General features: G+C 30.9%; 1 protein-coding gene across 2 annotated transcripts in view; it reads left to right on the forward strand.

The window, feature by feature from the left end:
• The window catches only part of LOC145242054 (protocadherin alpha-6-like), a 191,502-nt gene that overhangs the window by 6,745 nt on the left and 161,479 nt on the right, over nucleotides 1-23,278 (forward strand). The gene's annotated exons all lie outside the window — the stretch shown is intronic.

Consider the following 23,278-nt stretch of genomic DNA (forward strand, 5'->3'; position numbering starts at 1 on the left):
CTCAATTGTGGGACTGTTTTCTTACCAGTAGTTTTTGGGTCATTATTCACTTATCGAATGACTAGTCGTACAGTTCTGGGAGAAAGTTTCTTTTCTCGGCCCGTCAAGTTTTGAATCGTATCGAAAACACCATACTTCTTGATAATGTTTCTCACTGTTGACACAGGAACTTCAAAACACTCCATGATTTTGATAGAAAATTTTGATAGAAATTTCTCAAATTTAAAGTCTCAAGAAAAAAATTCAATTTGAGGGAATCTTGTTTCATGATTATGCATCTAATAATATATTTGAAGATGTCAAATGGAAGGTCGTACCTATATTATGCTTGCTAAAAGTTCTTTGAAATAGTCCAAAGAAACTGAAATTTATGGAATATTGTTATAAAAACTTTTTATATCTCGATAGCTACTTATTTCTGCAAAATTCCAATGCGATTTCAGTATTCAGCATAGTAGAAAACCTATAGAGGTCGTCATTTAAAAGAAAATTGTGGAGGTGGACCTAATCTAAAAAAACAAAACAATATTAATGAAATTAATAATTAAACGCAGTGGATAAGTGAAGAAAGAAAAAAAATGAAAATTGTTTATATGTTCATGGATGTTTCGTCTTTACTCCAAGACTTTCTCATGAAGACCGGACTTAGGTTTTTCTGAAATCAGTCATCTTAAGAAAGTCTTTGAAGAAAGATGAAACATCGATGAACACAAACAATTTTCGCCTTTTGTTGTTCTTCTTTTTTTTTCATGTATATGGGTTTGGGTTTGTCTATGTGTGAATTATTTGGGTAACACACGTCTTTGTATAGTACTACAGTATATACACGTGCTTTATAATAGATATGCGTATGCGATGACAAAAACAGGAGAAATAAAGTAAAAACTGATTAAATTAAAAGACAAGAAAAAGACAAATACAAGAGAACATGTAAACACGTGTATTTTAATAAGAAATAAGCCGATTAAAGAGAAAAAGGAAGTTAATAAAAAGTAAATAAATAATAAGAAATTAAACTACGCTACTTGTGGCATTCCTTGCGGTGCCAAGGTTTTCAAAATGAAATAGCGGTCTGTGAAGTATTACTTCAGCTTCTAAGAGAGAGAGAGAGAGAGAGAGAGAGAGAGAGAGAGAGAGAGAGAGAGAGAGAGAGAGAGAGAGAGAGAGAGTAATTCCGGTAAGTTTTGAAATATTTTCCCGTTTTTCCATCTCTGGCACCGAGCACGTGCAGGATAAAAAGGAGGGGGGGGGGAGAAAGATGAAAGCGGGTAGGGGGGGGGGAGAGAATAGCCAAAACGTGTAATATTAAAGTTAATATTAAAGTTAATATTAAAGTTAATATTAAAGACCGTTATATCAGTATTTCAGTCTTTAGGAAATAGTTTTTCTCCAACGAAAATTAAAGAACGACATTCCTTTATGTTTTTTGCGTATATGGGATTATGTTATATGTTTATATCAATTTAGCTACACAGAGGCTACCGCGTTTCATTCCCGCCTTGTAGCGAATCGTCAGGCTACAAAGCATGAAATAAATTCACACACGCACGCATACACACATATACATATATATTATTTCTCTTATAAAGTAAAATAATATTTTATGTATCGATTTTTAGGATTTACTTCAGCAGTTCTCAATATGTGAGCAAAGCTAGACAGTAAGTTATGAAAATATATGGCAATTAAGTAATTTAAGTACACATGAGCTTCCGCGTTTCGTTCCCGTAAGGAATCTAAAGGTTAAAAGACATTTTAGTCTGACGATTCCTTACGAGAATAAAACGCGAGAGACTGTGTAGCTTGATATATATTTTCATAACTTACTATATATATGTGTTTGTTTGTTTGTTTGTGCGTGCGTGTGTGCGTGTGTGAGTGTGTGCGTGCACGCACGTCGTGAGATTGCGTGTGTGTTACAATGTTACACACCGGCAAATCCAAATATCTCCCATTTGCATGAAATTTGAACCATAGTCATTAGAGACCGATTAGGAAAGAATACTAAATTTTCAAAACCACTTGCGTATTTTAAAGAAAAAGTTCCTATTTACAATGCCTTCTCAGGGAACAGAGTTAGACAGCATGGTCGTTTTTTAACATGGAGAAAAGGAACAAAAATTAAAAATTGTCTCAGTCGTGAAGGATTTCTCCTCCACTGACAGAGAACAAGAGATTGAAGTGCAGCATCTGAAGAACAGGTACTACACTTTGATCTTAAGGCGCCAAAAAAAAAAAAAATGAAAAACACAATCATCCCCTTGGAAAATTGTCGTCTGCTATGATTTTCTTTCTTACAATCTTTCCAGGCAAAAGTCAGTTTATATGCATGTTTGTTTTGGGGAAACTCCGAAATTGATTAACCGATCATTATGATTTTTTTCGGATAGCTTTTAGTCGTTATAGTGGGAATGTTGGCTATTTTTAGTATATATATATATATATATATATATATATATATATATATATATATATATATATATATATATATATAGTTGTATTAGTTTGCTCTGTATAAAGTGGAGATTGATCGGACTGGTTGGCTGTATAGTGTAGTTAGACGGGCAAGTTTTCAGTCGAAGTTTTGAGGGCGGGAGAGTGGTGTGTGTGTAGAGATGAATCGAAAAAGTGGTTAAACCAAAACGACGGAATAAATAATGGTAAAAGTTGCGGAGAATGCTCTGTTTTACGGTTGTTGTAAAAATGGAACGGAAATTTAATTTTCGTTCCGTTTTAAATTCGGTACATTTTTACATTACGTCCAACTCATCGTTCACATTCGACATGCCAACTTTTATAGGTTTTTAGGTATGCTGACAAGGTTGGGGGTGTCTATTCCGAAAGCCGTTCTTAACATGAAGAGGTTGGGGTGTTTATTCATTGTAAACATACCCGAAAACCTTTAAAAGTCGACATTTCAAATGTGAACGGCAAGTTGGACTTATGTAAAAAAAAAAAGAAAAATACCAAACAGGTATACCAAATTGACTTTTTTTCGTTTAAAAATTAAATTATTATGTTTTTTTTAATAAAATTTTATTTAAAACAAAACTCTCGTTTATATATATATATATATATATATATATATATATATATATATATATATATATATATATATATATATATATAAAGTACGATTGTTGAATGTTATTCTTTCGATTACTTTCGTTTTTTGGGGGACACACACACAAAAAAATTAAAACGGAAGGAAATTTAAATTCCCGTTTCATTTTTTACTACAACCGTAAAACAGAGTATTCTCCACAAGTTTTACCTAAATAATAAATATTTTCGTCTTCGTTATCAAAAATATTCCACACGAATAAATGTCGTTATTTTAATATTAAAAAAAATTCAATGAGATAGGTATGAAAGTTACGAGGGGGGGGGGAGGCGTGTAAAAAGCGTGAAAAAAGATGAATGACAAAAGGGAGGATTTCAAGTTATTTTCAAACCAACAAAGTGATGTTGAAGAGAGGGTAACAATCGAAGCAAAAAAGAAAGAAGAAAACAAAATTAAAAGAAAAAGGGGGGGGAGTACAATGTTATGCGCCTATCAATAAATTTTGTTGGAAGTTTGTTGTATGGTTACGAAAATACAATCATATTTCTATGGTATACCTCATCAGGTGACTCATTTGTACTGGAACACTACTCGCACCTGAGAGTATCCTGTACCTCTACAAGACCACCACTCGCCAATGCATGGAGTATTGTTGCCACATCTGGGCTGCTGCATCTACCGCTAGTTTCTCCCTCTTGGATAGTGTCCAAGAAAGGGTCTCCAATTTAATAGGTTCTACTTTTTGTCAACTAACCTCCAACCCCTGTCCCATCGCTGCAATGTTGCATCTCTGTGTTTGTTTTACAAGTATTTTAATGGAATGGGCTCTGATGAACTCATTGCACTTGTGTCCCCTCGACGAACATATCCCGAACAAACAAGCTTAGCAACAAAATCATACCCCTTCACTGTTGAGGTTTTTAAATGCCAGAAAGCTTTCTGCTTTAATAACTTCTTCCCTTAATCAGATAGACTTTGGAATTTCCTTCCTACTATTTGCTTCCCTAACTGTACTGATATGCAGAAGTTCAAATGTAATATAAACCAACATCTCAATCTTTCTTAGACATGGTCTCAATTATTAGCCTCTTACATCCAAGGGGCGATATGCCTTGTTTGGGGGTGAAAGTGAGTAAAAAAAAAATTTTTTTTTAAGTGTTCAGTTTTATATAAATTTAAAAATGCTGATACCATTTTTAAAGTTTACAATTAATACAATTATATAAATTTAAAAATGCTGATACCATTTTTAAGTTTACAATTAATTACAATTAATACAATTATATAAATTTAAAAATGCTGATGCCATTTTTAAAGTTTACAATTAATTACAATTAATACAATTATATAAATTTAAAAATGCTGATGCCATTTTTAAAGTTTACAATTAATTACAATTAATACAATTATATAAATTTAAAAATGCTGATGCCATTTTTAAAGTTTACAATTAATTACAATTAATACAATTATATAGATTTAAAAATACTGATACCATTTTTAAAGTTTACAATTAATTACAATTAATACAATTATATAGATTTAAAAATGCTGATACCATTTTTAAAGTTTACAATTAATTACAATTAATACAATTATATAAATTTAAAAATGCTGATACCATTTTTAAAGTTTACAATTAATTACAATTAATACAATTATATAGATTTAAAAATGCTGATACCATTTTTAAAGTTTACAATTAATTACAATTAATACAATTATATAAATTTAAAAATGCTGATGCCATTTTTAAAGTTTACAATTAATTACAATTAATACAATTATATAGATTTAAAAATACTGATACCATTTTTAAAGTTTACAATTAATTACAATTAATACAATTATATAGATTTAAAAATGCTGATACCATTTTTAAAGTTTACAATTAATACAATTAATACAATTATATAAATTTAAAAATGCTGATACCATTTTTAAAGTTTACAATTAATTACAATTAATACAATTATATAAATTTAAAAATGCTGATACCATTTTTAAAGTTTACAATTAATTACAATTAATACAATTATATAGATTTAAAAATACTGATACCATTTTTAAAGTTTACAATTAATTACAATTAATACAATTATATAAATTTAAAAATGCTGATACCATTTTTAAAGTTTACAATTAATTACAATTAATACAATTATATAGATTTAAAAATACTGATACCATTTTTAAAGTTTACAATTAATTACAATTAATACAATTATATAAATTTAAAAATGCTGATACCATTTTTAAAGTTTACAATTAATTACAATTAATACAATTATATAAATTTAAAAATGCTGATGCCATTTTTAAAGTTTACAATTAATTACAATTAATACAATTATATAAATTTAAAAATGCTGATACCATTTTTAAACGTTACAATTAATTACAATTAATACAATTATATAAATTTAAAAATGCTGATACCATTTTTAAAGTTTACAATTAATTACAATTAATACAATTATATAAATTTAAAAATGCTGATGCCATTTTTAAAGTTTACAATTAATTACAATTAATACAATTATATAAATTTAAAAATGCTGATACCATTTTTAAACGTTACAATTAATTACAATTAATACAATTATATAAATTTAAAAATGCTGATACCATTTTTAAACGTTACAATTAATTACAATTAATACAATTATATAAATTTAAAAATGCTGATACCATTTTTAAAGTTTACAATTAATTACAATTAATACAATTATATAAATTTAAAAATGCTGATGCCATTTTTAAAGTTTACAATTAATTACAATTAATACAATTATATAAATTTAAAAATGCTGATACCATTTTTAAACGTTACAATTAATTACAATTAATACAATTATATAAATTTAAAAATGCTGATACCATTTTTAAACGTTACAATTAATTACAATTAATACAATTATATAAATTTAAAAATGCTGATGCCATTTTTAAAGTTTACAATTAATTACAATTAATACAATTATATAAATTTAAAAATGCTGATACCATTTTTAAACGTTACAATTAATTACAATTAATACAATTATATAAATTTAAAAATGCTGATACCATTTTTAAAGTTTACAATTAATTACAATTAATACAATTATATAAATTTAAAAATGCTGATGCCATTTTTAAAGTTTACAATTAATTACAATTAATACAATTATATAAATTTAAAAATGCTGATACCATTTTTAAACGTTACAATTAATTACAATTAATACAATTATATAAATTTAAAAATGCTGATACCATTTTTAAACGTTACAATTAATTACAATTAATACAATTATATAAATTTAAAAATGCTGATACCATTTTTAAAGTTTACAATTAATTACAATTAATACAATTATATAAATTTAAAAATGCTGATGCCATTTTTAAAGTTTACAATTAATTACAATTAATACAATTATATAAATTTAAAAATGCTGATACCATTTTTAAAGTTTACAATTAATTACAATTAATACAATTATATAAATTTAAAAATGCTGATACCATTTTTAAACTTTACAATTAATTACAATTAATACAATTATATAGATTTAAAAATGCTGATACCATTTTTAAACTTTACAATTAATTACAATTAATACAATTATATAAATTTAAAAATGCTGATACCATTTTTAAACTTTACAATTAATTACAATTAATACAATTATATAGATTTAAAAATGCTGATACCATTTTTAAACTTTACAATTAATTACAATTAATACAATTATATAAATTTAAAAATGCTGATGCCATTTTTAAAGTTTACAATTAATTACAATTAATACAATTATATAAATTTAAAAATGCTGATACCATTTTTAAACTTTACAATTAATTACAATTAATACAATTATATAGATTTAAAAATGCTGATACCATTTTTAAACTTTACAATTAATTACAATTAATACAATTATATAGATTTAAAAATGCTGATACCATTTTTAAAGTTTACAATTCATGCAACAGAATGCTCTGGCAAGAGTTAGGATCAACATTTGATTGCATTTCTGCAACCATCTAACGTATCCATGCTAAATTATTATTTGCACTCACTAGGAGTTCTCACACGGACCTTTATCAGAGCTTACTCACAACAACTAGTGGTGTTTCTAAGAGTCTAGGTTACAAATCACCCATATGTCTAATACTAGAGAAATAAAAAGAAACAAACCAAGTTATGTGTTCATCAACGTTTTGTCTTTATTTCGAGACTTCCTCTGGATAAAAGTGAAGAAGTCTGGTTCTTAACACTTAAGAGTTAAGAACCAGACTTCTTCACAGGAACACAAGTTTTATTAGCCTGCCTGAAGAAGACTTGTGGTCCAGACCGACCACTTGTCTGAAACATTAGCATATTCAGTGTAGCGACTATGTAATACTTGTTTACTCAAACATCTATCATTATATTTGAGCTAAGTTAATCAACGTTTGTTTTCACAAGGCTTTTTTTACTGTCTTATTTTAATGACACAAAATACATGCTAATCAGTGAAATCGCCTATTTTTTAATCAACTCGATTAATTGCCTGCTCTAGTTTGGAACTCACCACAGTGTATTAGGGGGAGGCTTTGCAGTCCTCCCCGCAGTGACTTAGTTCACAATACATTGTAGTTTATATGGCACTGTAGAGAACCTACTGTTGATTTTATAAAATTATTTTCAGACTTGTAGTTTAAAATGTAAAAGTCAAGTATCATGATTCAATGACGCTCTAAACAGAAAAAAATTATTTTGAACGCGCTGTTGATTTTATCTGCCGGACCCCTCTGCTTGTGCGGAAATAAAACTTCTTACATGCACTTATAATGTTAGAATGTATAAGGCATTAACTTTAGTCAAAATCGCCTGTCTTTCTTTCGTCGGATTTTTTCGATTATCGATTATTAGCTATCTGAGCTGCTATGCTATTAATAATTGGGATTTTTCTTATTACATTAGTAAAGAAAAATCAGTACCTGCGAGAAGACAATGGAGAGTTATTGAAAAAAGAGTATGGAATTCCTCATTGGTTTCATGCAATGAAACATGTTTACAAAAGGTTTCTTTTGTTCGTTTTGCCCATCATGTTTGACCAGCAACATTTCTTAACAGATGGTCGGGGGATATTGATACAGTACTATTACTAGTAGCTGGTGTTTCAGAGTTTTCCTTCTCCCAGATAAGTTTCCCTTACTTGAGAGTCTAGTCTAGTCTACTATTTTATTGGTAGCTGAGAGAAGGGAAAGATGAATTCATAACTTTTTCCAAGGATACGAGTGAAAGTGATATAATAGTCCTGATAAGAGAGGGGGAGCCAAAGAGAGAGAGAGAGAGAGAGAGAGAGAGAGAGAGAATATTACTATTGCTAAATTGGAAAAAGGTTTTTATTTTCATCGTTTACCAAACAAGATGGAAGAACCTCGTTCCTTTCAATTGCCATTCCTCTTCTCCACCGATAAATCATGCTCTCAAAAAAAAAAAAAAAAAAAAAGACAAAAAAAGCATTTTTATTCAGCTGAGTAAACTACGTCGCGATAAGAACAATGCATCATGGGAAATATGAAATTGCTGTTTAATGAAGAGGTACGTTTCACCTTCGATAGTTTTTAATAAGTTAGCGACATGGAACTTTTATTTATTTATTCTTCTAATTTTCTTTTGTTTTTAAATGAATGTTTCGTTTTCACTACTGAGAGTTGTAACAAAAAATCTATACCATACAAAAGATTCCATCATATATACAGATACAATGTTCACTGTGCCTGAACTTGTATGTTATCTAGAAATATTAATTAAATAGCGTTATCGCTTCGATGCATGTGACAGAAAAATAATGAGTCAAGATTAGTTGAGAACTGAATAAGTGACATTCGGTTTGGTTTGTTTTCTCCATGGCACATCAACACTTTTTTTTTAACCATAATTTAATGCTAAAACACTGTTTCCTGTCACCGATTCATTATATGCACTTTTAGAGTGATACCCATATCCAACACACCAAGACAAAAATAACATCCATACAATTGTGAATAAAATTCACAATAGTCTCTGCAATCCAACCATATTTGGTGCAAACAAATTTCAGTCTTCTTATTATTTGGATTAATTGTATTTTTCGGTCGCCCACACTGAGAATTGAACCTTCAACCTTTAAGAGAATATCATCTTTACAATTGATTTTTTTTTCAAGTTCTCTAACCACTACGCCATGGGTCCTTGTGATTCTCAGTTTGGGTGACTGAAAAATAAAATTGCGAATTACTTAGGACCCCTATCCAGTCTGGCTGACGGAACAAGAGCATGCTACCCCCGTGAAGTAAATAAAGAGTTTCGTTCAAAATTCCATCCAAATTCCTGAATTTGACAGAAACATTTCCAAGTTCAACAAGATACACCTGAAGAAACGTTGTGAAAATGACACTCAAGTTGAGAATAGTAGTTCGATGAATCCAAATAATATGAATAACTAATCCTCATCTCAAAAATTTAGAAACGTAAATTTCAATCTATGTCTGACTACTTGTGAATTTAGTTACCTAGGAACTTCCTCCTCCTTAATTCTCATTTAATCTCATCATAAAGTAAAGTTTATTCTGTGTATGCAGTTGTTTGCTATAACACTTCTACAGAGTTTTGGGGAGCCTTTAAAATTTAGAATTCCATATTTCTCATTCAGACACAATCTACACAGATCGTCTAAATTTCCACATGTACTAGGCTTTTGTACTATTTTCCATTCAAAACTAAGACTGCATCAAGTTTCACATATGCTTGACTTATCCACCGAGTCTCAGTCATCACTTTGTTTTATAGTCTTATTCTCTTCACTGATATGCAGGGACACTTAGACGATCGTCTCATCAGTAGGAGGTGTGATCCTAAATGGGCCTCGTACTCACCGGATCTTACTCCCAGATTATTATTGGTGTCAAAGATAGTGTATATAAAAACAATGTTCAGACTATTCCTGAACTGAAGAGGGCCATCGCAGCCCAAATCAGTTGTATCCATATATGCTTGCAACTTCGAAGTGTACATTTGGAGAATGCCATTGAACACAAATAAAACAAAGAATGTTGGACAATTATGACCGAAAATTGGTGGGCAAGTCATGTTTAAACTGATGTTTTATGGTTGGATTGCAAAAGGGGTTTTTAATTTTATTAACGATTCCATGCATAGGTAGCATTTAATTTGGGTCATCTAGTAGTTTAAAAAAACACCCCTATTTTGCCCATACCTGAAGAGAAGTGTTGGGTTCATACCTTTCCCGAGCATATTAGTGTAGGCGATATAAGACGTTTTGAGGTCATTGTTATTCATAGAAATACAATTTAGTAGAGGACAAACTATATAGAACCGAAATAATAAACGCAGATTCATGCTTGCTTCATTTTGATATTTCGTTTCATTTACGAAACTTTATCAAGACATTTTCTAGAATTAAAATCATGTAATCAATTTTGATAAAAAAAATTGGAAAAAGAACTTTTTTCATTGAATTTAGTAACATTGTATTTTTAATTTATGTGAGTGTGATATACAAGTGACGCAAAGCTCTTTTGTTCAGGAAATTAATTTTACTTATTCTGAGATGAAGATTCTTATGGTATATATATATATATATATATATATATATATATATATATATATATATATAAAAAGAGGGAAAAGATCTACCTTAAACCACTAACCTAGTTCTAAAACAGATCCTTTGTTCAAAATGCATGCCCATTGGCTGATAGGAGGGGGCACGGTGGATACTAGAAAGCTGATTGGCTAACTAGAAATCCTCAACATATATAAAAACAAAAAGCAACCACAAAATTCGCGCATAAGCCTGACGAATCCTACAGTGGATGAAACGCAGAATATTCAGTGTAGCTTAATCGCCATATATATTTTATAAATTACTAACTAGCTCTACCTACATATTGAGCACTTTTGAAGTAAATACTTAAAGTTTACGCATAAATCTATACTTTCGTATATTAAATTTGTGTGAGTAAATGAAGTAGTTATACTTAGCTCCTAAAACAGTCGAGCACTCTCAAAAGAATTTATTTCACCACATTAAAAATAGATATGGAAAGAGTTAATTTCGAAACATCGCTTAAAAACATCCCCACACCCAGCAAGCATAGCTATATTATTAAATTAATCCAAAAACAGATGAACTAATACGCCGAATGCGATGGCGAGCAAATTTCTTCCTTAAAAATGAAAATGTAAACAAAAAAGAATCCTATGGTTTTAAAACCCTTAAAAATGCGAAAACAGTAGACCTTTTGATAAACTTTGAAAATGACCTTTTAAACGTAATTAAAAACCTAGAATTCCACAATCAACCTAACAATTTCCAACGGAAACTACACAAAATCATTAGAAACATAAATAACTCTAATAAAATCTTTGTAAAAGCAGATAAAACCAGAAACTTTTACAAAATAGCAAGAATATAACAAACTAATCACAGAAAACATTACAAAAAACTACAAAAAACTAGACACAAACGAATGCGACTACATAGATATAATAAATACTGAAAGTAAACAAATTACCGATAAACTAAAAATTAGCAATAAAGTTGACAAATTGAAACCTAGAGAGTCATACATTCTGCTTAAAGACCACAAATGGGACTTTAATAATAATCCCAGCACCCGCCTGATAAACCCAACTATACCAGAAATAGGTAGAATTAGTAAAACTATACTTTCTAGAGTAAACAAACAAATCAAACAGGACCTAGAACTAAACCAGTGGGCAAATACTACCGAAGCAATCACCTGGTTTAAAAATATAGAAAACAAAGATAAATGTACGTTCATACAGTTTGACATCATAGACTTTTATCCCTCGATATCCGAAGAACTTTTTAACATTGCCCTAGAATTTGCCGAGGCATACACTGATATATCCTCAGAAGAAATCAACATAATTAAAAAATGTAGAAAATCAGTTCTAATAAATAACAATAACCAATGGATAAAAACTAAAATGAAAAATTCGTTCGATTTGGCGATGGGTGCCAGAGACTCTGCAGAGGCATCAGATCTTGTGGGATTATTCATTCTATATACCCTCACAAACATATTCGATACTACGGATATCGGCCTATATAGAGATGACGGACTAGCTATAATAAAAAACTCCAACAAAGTCAAGGGAGAAAACTTTAAGAAAATCATACACAAAGAAATGAAAAAAATTAGGCCTAAAAGCGGACGTATCAGCTAACATAAAAATAACAAACTTCCTGGACGTCACGTTAAACTTAGATAAAAACACATATGAACCATACTTAAAAGATAACGCTACTCCAATTTACGTAAACCCTAAGTCCAACCACCCACCATCAATTATAAAACACATTCCTAACTCGATCGTAAGTAGACTTAGTAACAACTCAAGCGATGAAAATGCATTTAGCAGGTCAGTCAATATCTACGAAACAGCCCTAAAAAATAGTGGATACAAAAATATCGATATCAAATATAAGCAACAAAACACCAACAGCTATAATAAAATTAAAAATAGAAGAAAAAGAACTATAATTTGGTATACGGCCCCATACAATCAAATGTTAAAAACAAAACTTGGTAAGAAATTTCTAGATCTTATTCAAAAAAACTTTCCCTTACACAAAATCTTCAATAAAAATACCTTGAAGTTATCTTACAGTTGTTGCGAAAATTTAGAGATGATAATTAAAGCACATAATAACAAAATACTAAATGAAAACAATGTAAACAACAACAAAATAAACAATTAAAAAAGTAGACACCATGATAGAAATAAAACCAACACTAGCAGAAATAATAATAATAATAATAATAATAATAATAACAAACCAACCCCGGACAAGAACAACCATACCATAAATAATAATACTAATAACGAACAAGATAAATGCAATTGTAGACTCCGCACAATTTGCCCAGTCCAAAATAAATGTCTAACAAAAAGTGTAGTTTATCAAGCAACAATATTTGCGAAAGAAAACCCGAATAACAAGAAATATTACATAGGCATGACTTCCTTAGATTTTAAAACCTGATACTATGACCACAAAAGTACCTTCAAAAATAAAAAACACTGTATAAAAACAACACTAGCGAATAAATACTGGGAACTCAAAGAAAGCGGACATTCGCCGGTAGTCGAATGGAAAATAATGAGACAAGCTACCACGTGCAGACATTTAGACGACCCATGTAAATTATGCCTCCATAAAAAATTTGCTATCTTGTACTTTAAAGAACCTCAAAATCTATTAAACTGTAGACGAGAAATAGCAAACAACTGTGTTCACAAAATAAAACTTACTCTAGGATAGCGATACAAAATAGCTTTAAAACTAACAATAACAATAGAAAACAAACAAATAAATAAATTAAATAAACATGAATATACATAAACGATCACACATATATGTATATATATATATATATATATATATATATATGTATGTGTGCATGTGTGTGTGTGTGTACACATAGGTATATTCATATATATAAAAAAAAAAAGAGGGAAAAGATCTACCTTAAACCACTAACCTAGTTCTAAAACAGATCCTTTGTTCGATAAAATGCATGCCTATTGGCTGATAGGAGGGGGCGCGGTGGATACTAGAAAGCTGATTGGCTAACTAGAAATCCTCAACATATATAAAAACAAAAAGCAACCACAAAATTCGCGCATAAGCCTGACGAATCCTACAGTGGATGAAACGCAGAATATTCAGTGTAGCTTAATCGCCATATATATTTTATAAATTACTAACTAGCTCTACCTACGTATTGAGCACTTTTGAAGTAAATACTTAAAGTTTACGCATAAATCTATACTTTCGTATATTAAATTTGTGTGAGTAAATGAAGTAGTTATATATATATATATATATATATATATATATATATATATATATATATATATGAACAAATGATTAATAAAACATGTTAAAAGACATCTTGAAAAAGAGTTAAAAACATATTTAATTTTAAAAAAGGAAGCACAAGATAAGTGGATAGTCCTTTTATATATATATATATATATATATATATATATATATATATATATATGTATATATATATATATGTATATATATATGTATATATATATATATATATATATATATATATATATACTAGCAGGGAGACCTGACGTTGCCCAGGATTGAATGATGATCAACGAACGTTTCACACTCTCATATTTTTATTATCATCAAAATTGATGAAATCACCCATTTTTCAATCAAATCGTCTGCCTGCTTTAGTTGGAGACCCATCAGGGTTCACTGGGAGGAAGCTTTCCTGCAGCGACTTAGTCCACAATACATTGTAGTCTACATTGAACTGTAGAAAACCTACTGTTGATTTTATGAAATTAATTTTTATATGTAATTAGCCTTGGTGCACGGCGTTGCCCGGGTGTTTTGAAGTGTGTGCTGAGCAAAAACAAAAAAGTGGTAGTAGGCAGGCTTGAACCTGTATTGCGAAGGAGGAAAAGAACGTGAAAAAAAAAACTTAACGTGTTTGCTGTTGTGCCAAACCGGAAGTGACGTAGGTTTAAATTAAGGCTAGACAATTGAAAAGAGCGGATAACTTTCGAAAATATCGGCAAAAAAAGCGACCCTTCTCTGTAGAAATGTCCCCAGTTGAGGGTGAAGAAATTAATGTTTTTAGCCAATTTTCGATATTTGTCGTCCGAAGAATCAAGCTTCAAAACGATACCGATCTCATGAAAATCCGTTGCCTCTGTCGAAAGTTTTAGCCAGACATACATACATACATACATACATACATTTAAACAGACAGGTGAGATTTATATAATAAATGGCTTCAATTAAAGTTTAAAATGCAAAAGTCAAGTATCATGCTTCAATTGTGTTCTAAACAGAAACGTGCATTTCGAACACGCCCCTGTCATATCAAAGAACCTACTATTGATGCCTGGCCTTTCTGCTTGTGCGCAGAAATTGCTTGTATTTAAGTTTAAAATAAAAAAAGTCATATATCATGGTGCAATTGGGCTTTAAACAGAAATATTCATTTCAAACGTGCCCTTGCCATATCAAAAAACCTACTGTTGCTTTTACATGTTGGTCCTTTCGGCTTGTGTGTTAATAAAACTTTTCAAATGCACTTGTGATGTTAGCTGTGTAAGGTATTAACTTTGGTCAAAATCGCCTGTTTCATCTTTTATCAGATTATTTCGATTATCGATACCTATCGAAGATATTCTGATACAAAACCTATTTAAGAACTCTGCCAGGAACATAAAATACTTTTGTGTGAAATTTCATAAAAATCGACACAGCCATTTTCGAGTCCATAGGAGACAAACTCGCACACACGTAGAGACAAAGTTCCTTTTATCTAATAGTATATATATATATATATATATATATATATATATATATATATATATATATATATATATATATTTCTGTAGATATATTTTTTTTATTTCCTATAATATATACAAATCCTTATTTAACAAGTTCAATGTAATTACAGACAGAGCAATATAGTGAATAAATGAAAAAGAATATTCCAAAATTCATTGTTTCCATCTTATAATTTATTCCTTTAATTCGGTTGACATTTACAATCCTGGACAGTATCTGTTTCGTAGCACAAAATCAATCGCTTAATTATTGTATCAATTAGTGAATCTATTTTGCTCTTAACTTATCAGAACATATAAATATATATATATATATATTATATATATATATATATATATATATATATAAATATATATATATATATATATATATATATATATATTCATATATTTATATAATTACAGTCAACTGAGAAGGAAGAAAACGGAGATTTTTTTTCTTTTCCTTTTTTCTTGTTTATTATCCTCTGAGATGATTCTGAAACAATAGGTATAACTTATAATCAAAGAGACGTTGTATCGTCTTTAACCCAATTCTTTGATACCGAGTCTTTGCCTTCTATGGAAAAGCAGATTTTCCTGGGAAAATACACATTCATTAAGTCCAGCCAATGTAAATAGTGAGTCATTACCCCCCCCCCCACACACACACACACTCTATCCCCTCCTCCTCCCAGCATATTCCAAAAAGATGATCAGATCAGTATGAGGATTAACTGAAGTGGTTACCGGGTCAGTAGTAAGAAGCAAGATATGACTTTTAAGATCTGCTGAGATTATCTAAATTCCTAAAGTCAGAGAAAGAGAAAAGTTTGCATTTCTTTTAATTTTTATAAAATGCAAATAATTTCTTACCATTTTTATTTGAGAAACTTTCTCTTTTTTCTTTTTACCAGACGCGATTTTTTCCTTTCTATGTTTTTTGAATGAAAATCGAACCCAAATGACTTATAATTATCTCCCTTTCCTGAAAGTATGATTTCAAAAATAAATCTTAAACTTTTATATTTACAGATGGCCCAAATAACCTATACTCTTTTTTGAATACATATCTAGTATAATTGTTCGATCACTGTACCGTTCCAGTACAGATCTCCATTCTGATAAGAGCAAAGTATGTGCTAGAATGGATTACTATTGCAATATCTGGGCCGGAGCTACTGGGTGCACCATATCCTGCCTTGACAGAGTTCAAAACCAGCTTTGAAACCTAGTGGGTGATACCCTTTTATCTTCCGTGCAAGTGCTTTCCCACATCTAGCCTGTCTCTGTTCTGTCATTATTTTTATGGCGATTGCCCGTCTGAGCTCCAATCTAGGATCCACCTTGTCAAACTTTCACAAAAAATACTTGTCTAGCTACAACCACTATCAACAATTTCTCTCACTCTCTATCTGTGCCTAAATCTAAACGTGGATTCCATGAACTAAGAACTGCCCGCCTATGGAACTCTGTTCCACTGGCCTGCTTTCCAGCTGACTACAATATGGTTGTCTTCAAGTCTGATGTGAACAAGTTTTTGCTGAGCCGTCCCCTTAAATAATCAAATGATACCAAATTCCCACGACTAATCGGTTACTACACTGTTGTCCTGATGACTACCATAAACCCATTAATCACTATCCTCGAGTTGCTTTCGGGCCTTAATAAGTGGTGACCCTCTTGTAAAACCAAAACAAAAAAACAGGGACAAGTCGACAGGAATGTGTATTATTTGGATTGTTCAGACCATTTTCATTTTGAATGTTTGTTTTTTTTCACAACGTTTTATCTGAGATTTTGAAATTTTTGAGATGATCGATTATTCATATTATTTGGATTCTTTGGACTACTGCTCTCATCTCTAGAACAGTAAAAAAAAAAATCCAAATAATATGTGGTAGTCAATGTTAGCCTCAACCTTCTTCAGGTATATCTCGTCAAACTGGGGGAATCTTTATATAAAACTCAGGAATCTATACGGAACTTCAAACTGAATCCTGTATTTAATCCACAAAGGATAGATTGTTCTCATTCTGTCAGCCATAATCTCAATGATACAAATTATCAATTCTCATCTCAAAAATTCTGAAACAATAGGAGTAGAGGCTGTATGTGACACAATGTCGGACTTATTGTGGAGTGTAGTTAATACTGATCATCACATGAGTGTCCATAGCTTTTTTTTTTACAGTGGAGTTACCACTTATCAATGGTCCAAGGCCACTCGAGGATAAGGGTTAATGAATGTAAGGTGATAGTGTCATAATCGTTAATGGTATAAGTTGGAGAAAATTTGATTATTTATGGGGATGGTTCAACAGAAACTTGTTTACTTGAATGCTATGATATTGTAGTCAGCCAGGAAGCAGGCTAGCAGAACAGTGTTCCACAGGTAGACAGTTTTAGGAACGAAGCTTTGCTCATGTAATCTGTATTTAGATTTAGGCGCATAGAATGGGGGAAACTGTTGATACTGGTTGTAGCTAGCCGAGTGTTTTTTGTGAAAGTTTGGCAAAAGGTACCATAGACTGGAACCCAGACGAGCCTCTACTTATTAACCTCCAAACTTGCTTCAATCTCGGAGGATTACCTTCGAATACTTCGGATATAACCATGTTTGGACTGTACTAAAAGTATACGTATAGGATATAAAATTTTACTTTAACTAAGTGATGTTATAATTTCATGTTTCTCCAGCTATTCAAAACATTAGTGCAGATTAATGACACTCAACAAAAACTGAAAGAGAATATTTGAAGAATATAATATATAGATTGAAATCGTCTCTTCTTGATGACTAGTGCATAAAAATATTCATGCTTCATTAAATATAATAAAATTAAGGATGCGAATATGATGCTGAAAGGATCAACAGCTCTCAACATCATACTGACTAAAAGTAACGATAAATTTAAAAGAAGAAGAAGAAAAAAACAACCGTTTCTTTTTGTTTCGTTTAGTTGCTTTGATCCCATCATTGATTGGGCATTTTTCCAAATCTTGAAATCTACCGATGACCTAAGTTGGAGAGATGATCCCCCAAAAGCTTTTCTTTAAATAAAAGAATGTATAAGGTAGTCTAATTATTTTATTTTATAAAAAAATACATTAACATTTTTTCTCTCACCTTTATTTCTAATTAACTGAACCATCATCCATGTTCATAGCTGTAACCTCAACATTCACATCCATTAGTTTTATTTACAAAAATTTACTTAAACAAGTTTAAAAATGTATATATGTACTAGCAAGACCGTGTACCGACCTTGCCCGGTGAAAGTATGCTCCCCACCCCACCTGTATATAAAAAAAACAATTAAACTATGATTGTTAGTTGGAGCCACTGCAGGACCAGTAAAATAGCAGGCTCTGGTACCCATGGCCAAAATGAATCTACTATTCCGAAGTAACAACGTTAGTATCTATAAGGCCATTCTTAACGTGGGGATTTGATTATGTGCTGTGATTATGCTGTGCTTTCACCTAACGTGTCAAATAAAAGTAGGGTAGTGTGGTCTATTAGGTAGCAGTTGTTACCATCCGCCTGTAATGTGTAATGAAAACAAAAGAATGAACTAAAATGTTTCAAACCGACGCATTTAATATATATTTATATATTGGAAAGTTGTGCTTACGACTAGTTGCGTTTTTTTTTACGATTTTTTTCTGTAAAAAAAACATACCGCATTTTAATAAAAAAAAAAAATATGTTGCAGAAATAAAATTGTTAGCAAAAGTAAGAAAGTATTAATTCATGAAATAAACTTTCGTAATTTTTATTTTGCCATCATAATGAAAAAAAAAACCCCGCAAATATTTGGGAGCTCACTTCTTCAAATTAGTCTAGAATTAACATCCTCAATATAACCGGCTTCTCTATATAGCATTAATAAAGGTAATGTTTAAGCTGTACAAAAAGTTTAATTGGTTGTTCTCACTGACTTTCACATTCATCTGTATTTTCGTTTAATAAACTTCCTTACTTTTTTTTCGGCAAAATAATAATAAAAAAAAAACGCAAATATTTGGGAGCTCACTTATTCAAGTTACTCCAAACGTAACATCTTCAATATAGCCGTAATGTTTATATAGAATTACAAAAGGTAATGTTTATATAGAATTACAAAAGGTAATGTTTATATAGAATTACAAAAGGTAATTTTTATATAGAATTACAAAAGGTAATGTTTATATAGAATTACAAAAGGTAATGTTTATATAGAATTACAAAAGGTAATGTTTATATAGAATTACAAAAGGTAATGTTTATATAGAATTACAAAAGGTAATGTTTATATAGAATTACAAAAGGTAATGTTTATATAGAATTACAAAAGGTAATTTTTATATAGAATTACAAAAGGTAATGTTTATATAGAATTACAAAAGGTAATGTTTATATAGAATTACAAAAGGTAATGTTTATATAGAATTACAAAAGGTAATGTTTATATAGAATTACAAAAGGTAATGTTTATATAGAATTACAAAAGGTAATGTTTATATAGAATTACAAAAGGTAATGTTTATATAGAATTACAAAAGGTAATGTTTATATAGAATTACAAAAGGTAATATTTATATAGAATTACAAAAGGTAATATTTATATAGAATTACAAAAGGTAATGTTTATATAGAATTACAAAAGGTAATATTTATATAGAATTACAAAAGGTAATGTTTAAGGTTAAAAAGAAGTTCAATTCGTTGTTTCTCACCGTCTTTCACATTCACCTTAATCTGATAACATCTAAATGTTTTCGAGTAATCTGTAAACAAATAACACGTTTCAGTACTTTTTCCTTGGTCTTGCCATCCTCCTTGACCCTTCTCAGCTATTTGGCTTCATTCATTCTTTTTTGGGGGGGGATTTGGTAATGGAAGGGGATCTGGGACGGGATAGAGAACTTATAGATATGCATCTTCAATGTTCTTGGTTCCATGTAACGCTTCTTTATGTTTTGTCTCTGCAGTAGCTTGCGTAGTCCGTGCATGTGACTCATGTGTATTAGTTTCCGTATTCAAGCATTTTCCTTAATATTTCAGCTGTTTTCATTAATGTTATTCATTGTATCTTTGTAGTTATTCCTTTGATTCCAATTTCTCCCATTCTTTTTTCAAAGTTTTTCAGAATTGTTCCTAGTGCTCCTATTATTATAGGTATCATCTTAATTTTTTTTATCATCCATATACCTTTCAGCTCTCTGGCCAGTTCGGTGTATTTACTCCGTTTCTCCTTTTCTTTGATGTTTATCCTGTGGTCAGCTGGAACAGCAAAGTCTACAATTTGGTAGGACTTTTCTTTCTTGTTAATTATTACAACACCCGGTCTTCTTGCTTGGATGGGTTTATCAGTTTGTACGTCCATGCCCCATAGGATTTTGTGGTTCCTGTTTCACTTACTGTTGCCAGCTTAAGCTTATACCATTTGTCCGTGCATTCGAGGTGCAGTTTTTTGCACAATTCCCAGTGTACTGGCCTTCCTACTTGGTCACGCCTGTTCTTCTATTCCTTTTGAGCTAGTTTGCTACATTCACTTACTATATGGTTTATCGCTTCGTCTCTTTGTCCACAGAGTCTGTATTTGCTGTTTTCTTATGTTTTATCGATCTTTGCTTTGATGTGGTTGATTCTTATTGAGTTATCTTGTGCTGCGGTTATTGGGGATTCAGTTTCTCAGCTTACATGTTCTTTTCACATCCATGTCCAGGTGTTTTTGTTATGCTCGTCTTTTGTTATCCTTGCGAATCTTCCGTGTAGTTGTTTCTCTTCCCATTTTTCTTTTCTCGTTTTATTATTTGTCTCTCTGTTTTCTATTTTGTTGTTTTTTTATAATAATTATACTTTCAGTATTTTGTTTTATGTATTTTTCTAGTTATTTTTTGGTGTCATTTACACAGTCTTCGATATAGTCTTCCGTCGTCTTTCCTTTTCACGTATAGTCAGTCAACATCGTCCTTCGGGTGTAGTGCATTATGCATGGCCAAGAATGTCCTGGTCTTCTGATCGAGCTGTCTCAGTTCTTCTTTAGTCCACCCTATGAACGGTCCAGAGAATCTTAATAGTGATACTGCCCATGTATTTATACCTTTTATTAGGTTTCTGTTATATAATTTAGTTTCTAGAAGTTTTCTTGTTCTTTTGAGGTATTCCTTTCCAATCCCCTCTTTCATTTCTGTGGCTTTGATGGTGTCTGCTTCCAGAACTCCTAGGTATTTATAGGCGTCTTGTTCCCCTAGTGTCTTCATTTCCGTTTGTTGGGTAGTTCCATGTCTTCTGTTGTCTCCAGTTTTCCCTTTCTTATAAATAGTAGTGCGCATTTTTCCATGCCAAATTCCATTTGGATATTCTGGCTGAAGATCTTGATAGTGTTTGTTAGTGTCTTTAGTTTATTTTTGGTCCTTGCGAAAAGTTTCAGATCGTCCATGTACATCAGGTGGTTCATCTTTTCCTCTGTATTGAAGAACTTGTGTCCGGCTTGGCTCTTTCTCAGTATATTGTTCAGGTGCATCATGGCTATGATATACAGTAATGCTAGTGATAGCGAATCTCCCTGGAAGATGCCTCTTTGTATGTTAATTTCTGTTATGTGTTGTCCATCAGTTGTCAGTTCCAATCTCCATGTTTTCATTGTATTTTCAATTATGTTGATGATCCTGCTTGGTATTTTATACATTTTTAAACATTCTATTATCCATGCTTGGAGTATCCTGTCGTATGATTTTTTGTAATCGATCCACGTCATGGCTAAATTCTTTCTCCTTCTTTTTACTTCCTTTAGGATCTTTTGATCTATGTACAGCAAATCATTATGTGTTCCTCTTTTTCTTTTCTGACATCCTTTCTGTTCATCGGGGAGACGTCCATGATTATTCAGGCAGTGGTAGATTTGTTACCTCAGTTGTGCTGTTAGTATTTTCCACATTGTGAGTAAGCACGTGATAGGCCTATAGTTACTGGGGGCGGTTCCTTTCTCTGTGTCCTTCTATATCAGTGTGGTCTTACCTTTTGTCATCCAATCTGACACGTTTGTTTCCTGTAAACATCTTTTCAGGTTTTCTAGCTAGCTTTTCGTGTAAGGTCGTGAATTTTTTTTAAACAAGTATGCATGTATCCCTTCATGTCCTTGTGCTCCAGCTCGCCATTTTTGCTATGGTCTTCTTCAGAGTTTTAATGTATCCACATAAAATTTTTAAAAGAAGATATATTTTATGTGTCGACTTTTAGTATTTACTTCAACAATGCTCAAAACGTGAGTAGAGCTAGGTAGTAAGTTTTGAAAATATGTATGGCAATTTAGCTATAAGAACTAGCCTGACGTGTCCTTACGAGGATGAAGCGGGAAAAATTCTGCATAGCTTAATTGCCAAAAATATTTTCTTTACTTACTCTATTAATACCGTATATAACATATATATATATATATATATATATATATATATATATATATATATATATATATAGAGAGAGAGAGAGAGAGAGAGAGAGAGAGAGAGGGGGAGAGTGAGAGAGAGGAGAGAGAGAGGGGAGAGAGAGAGAGAAAGAAAGAGAATTATGTTCCACTTGCATGCAATGCAGCCATACTTTTAAATGTATATATATATAGGGAGATAGAAAGATTTTCTTTTTCCATTAATTTCCGGCTTGTGGTTATGTGACAGTAATAATTTTTCTGTGTTGTTCAATCAAAACTAAATCATCTCTTTTATTTGGTGAAATCATGAAAGAAATGCGTCTTGTTGGCTTCAGCTTTCGAACCGATTCTGAACGAGGAGGTATGCTCGGAAAGATACGAAAACAAAATAATAAAGAAAGGCGTGCTGCT

This window comes from Euprymna scolopes, chromosome 21 (assembly GCF_053919585.1).
Source record: "Euprymna scolopes isolate OS-2025 chromosome 21, ASM5391958v1, whole genome shotgun sequence".
Lineage (NCBI taxonomy): Eukaryota > Metazoa > Mollusca > Cephalopoda > Sepiida > Sepiolidae > Euprymna > Euprymna scolopes.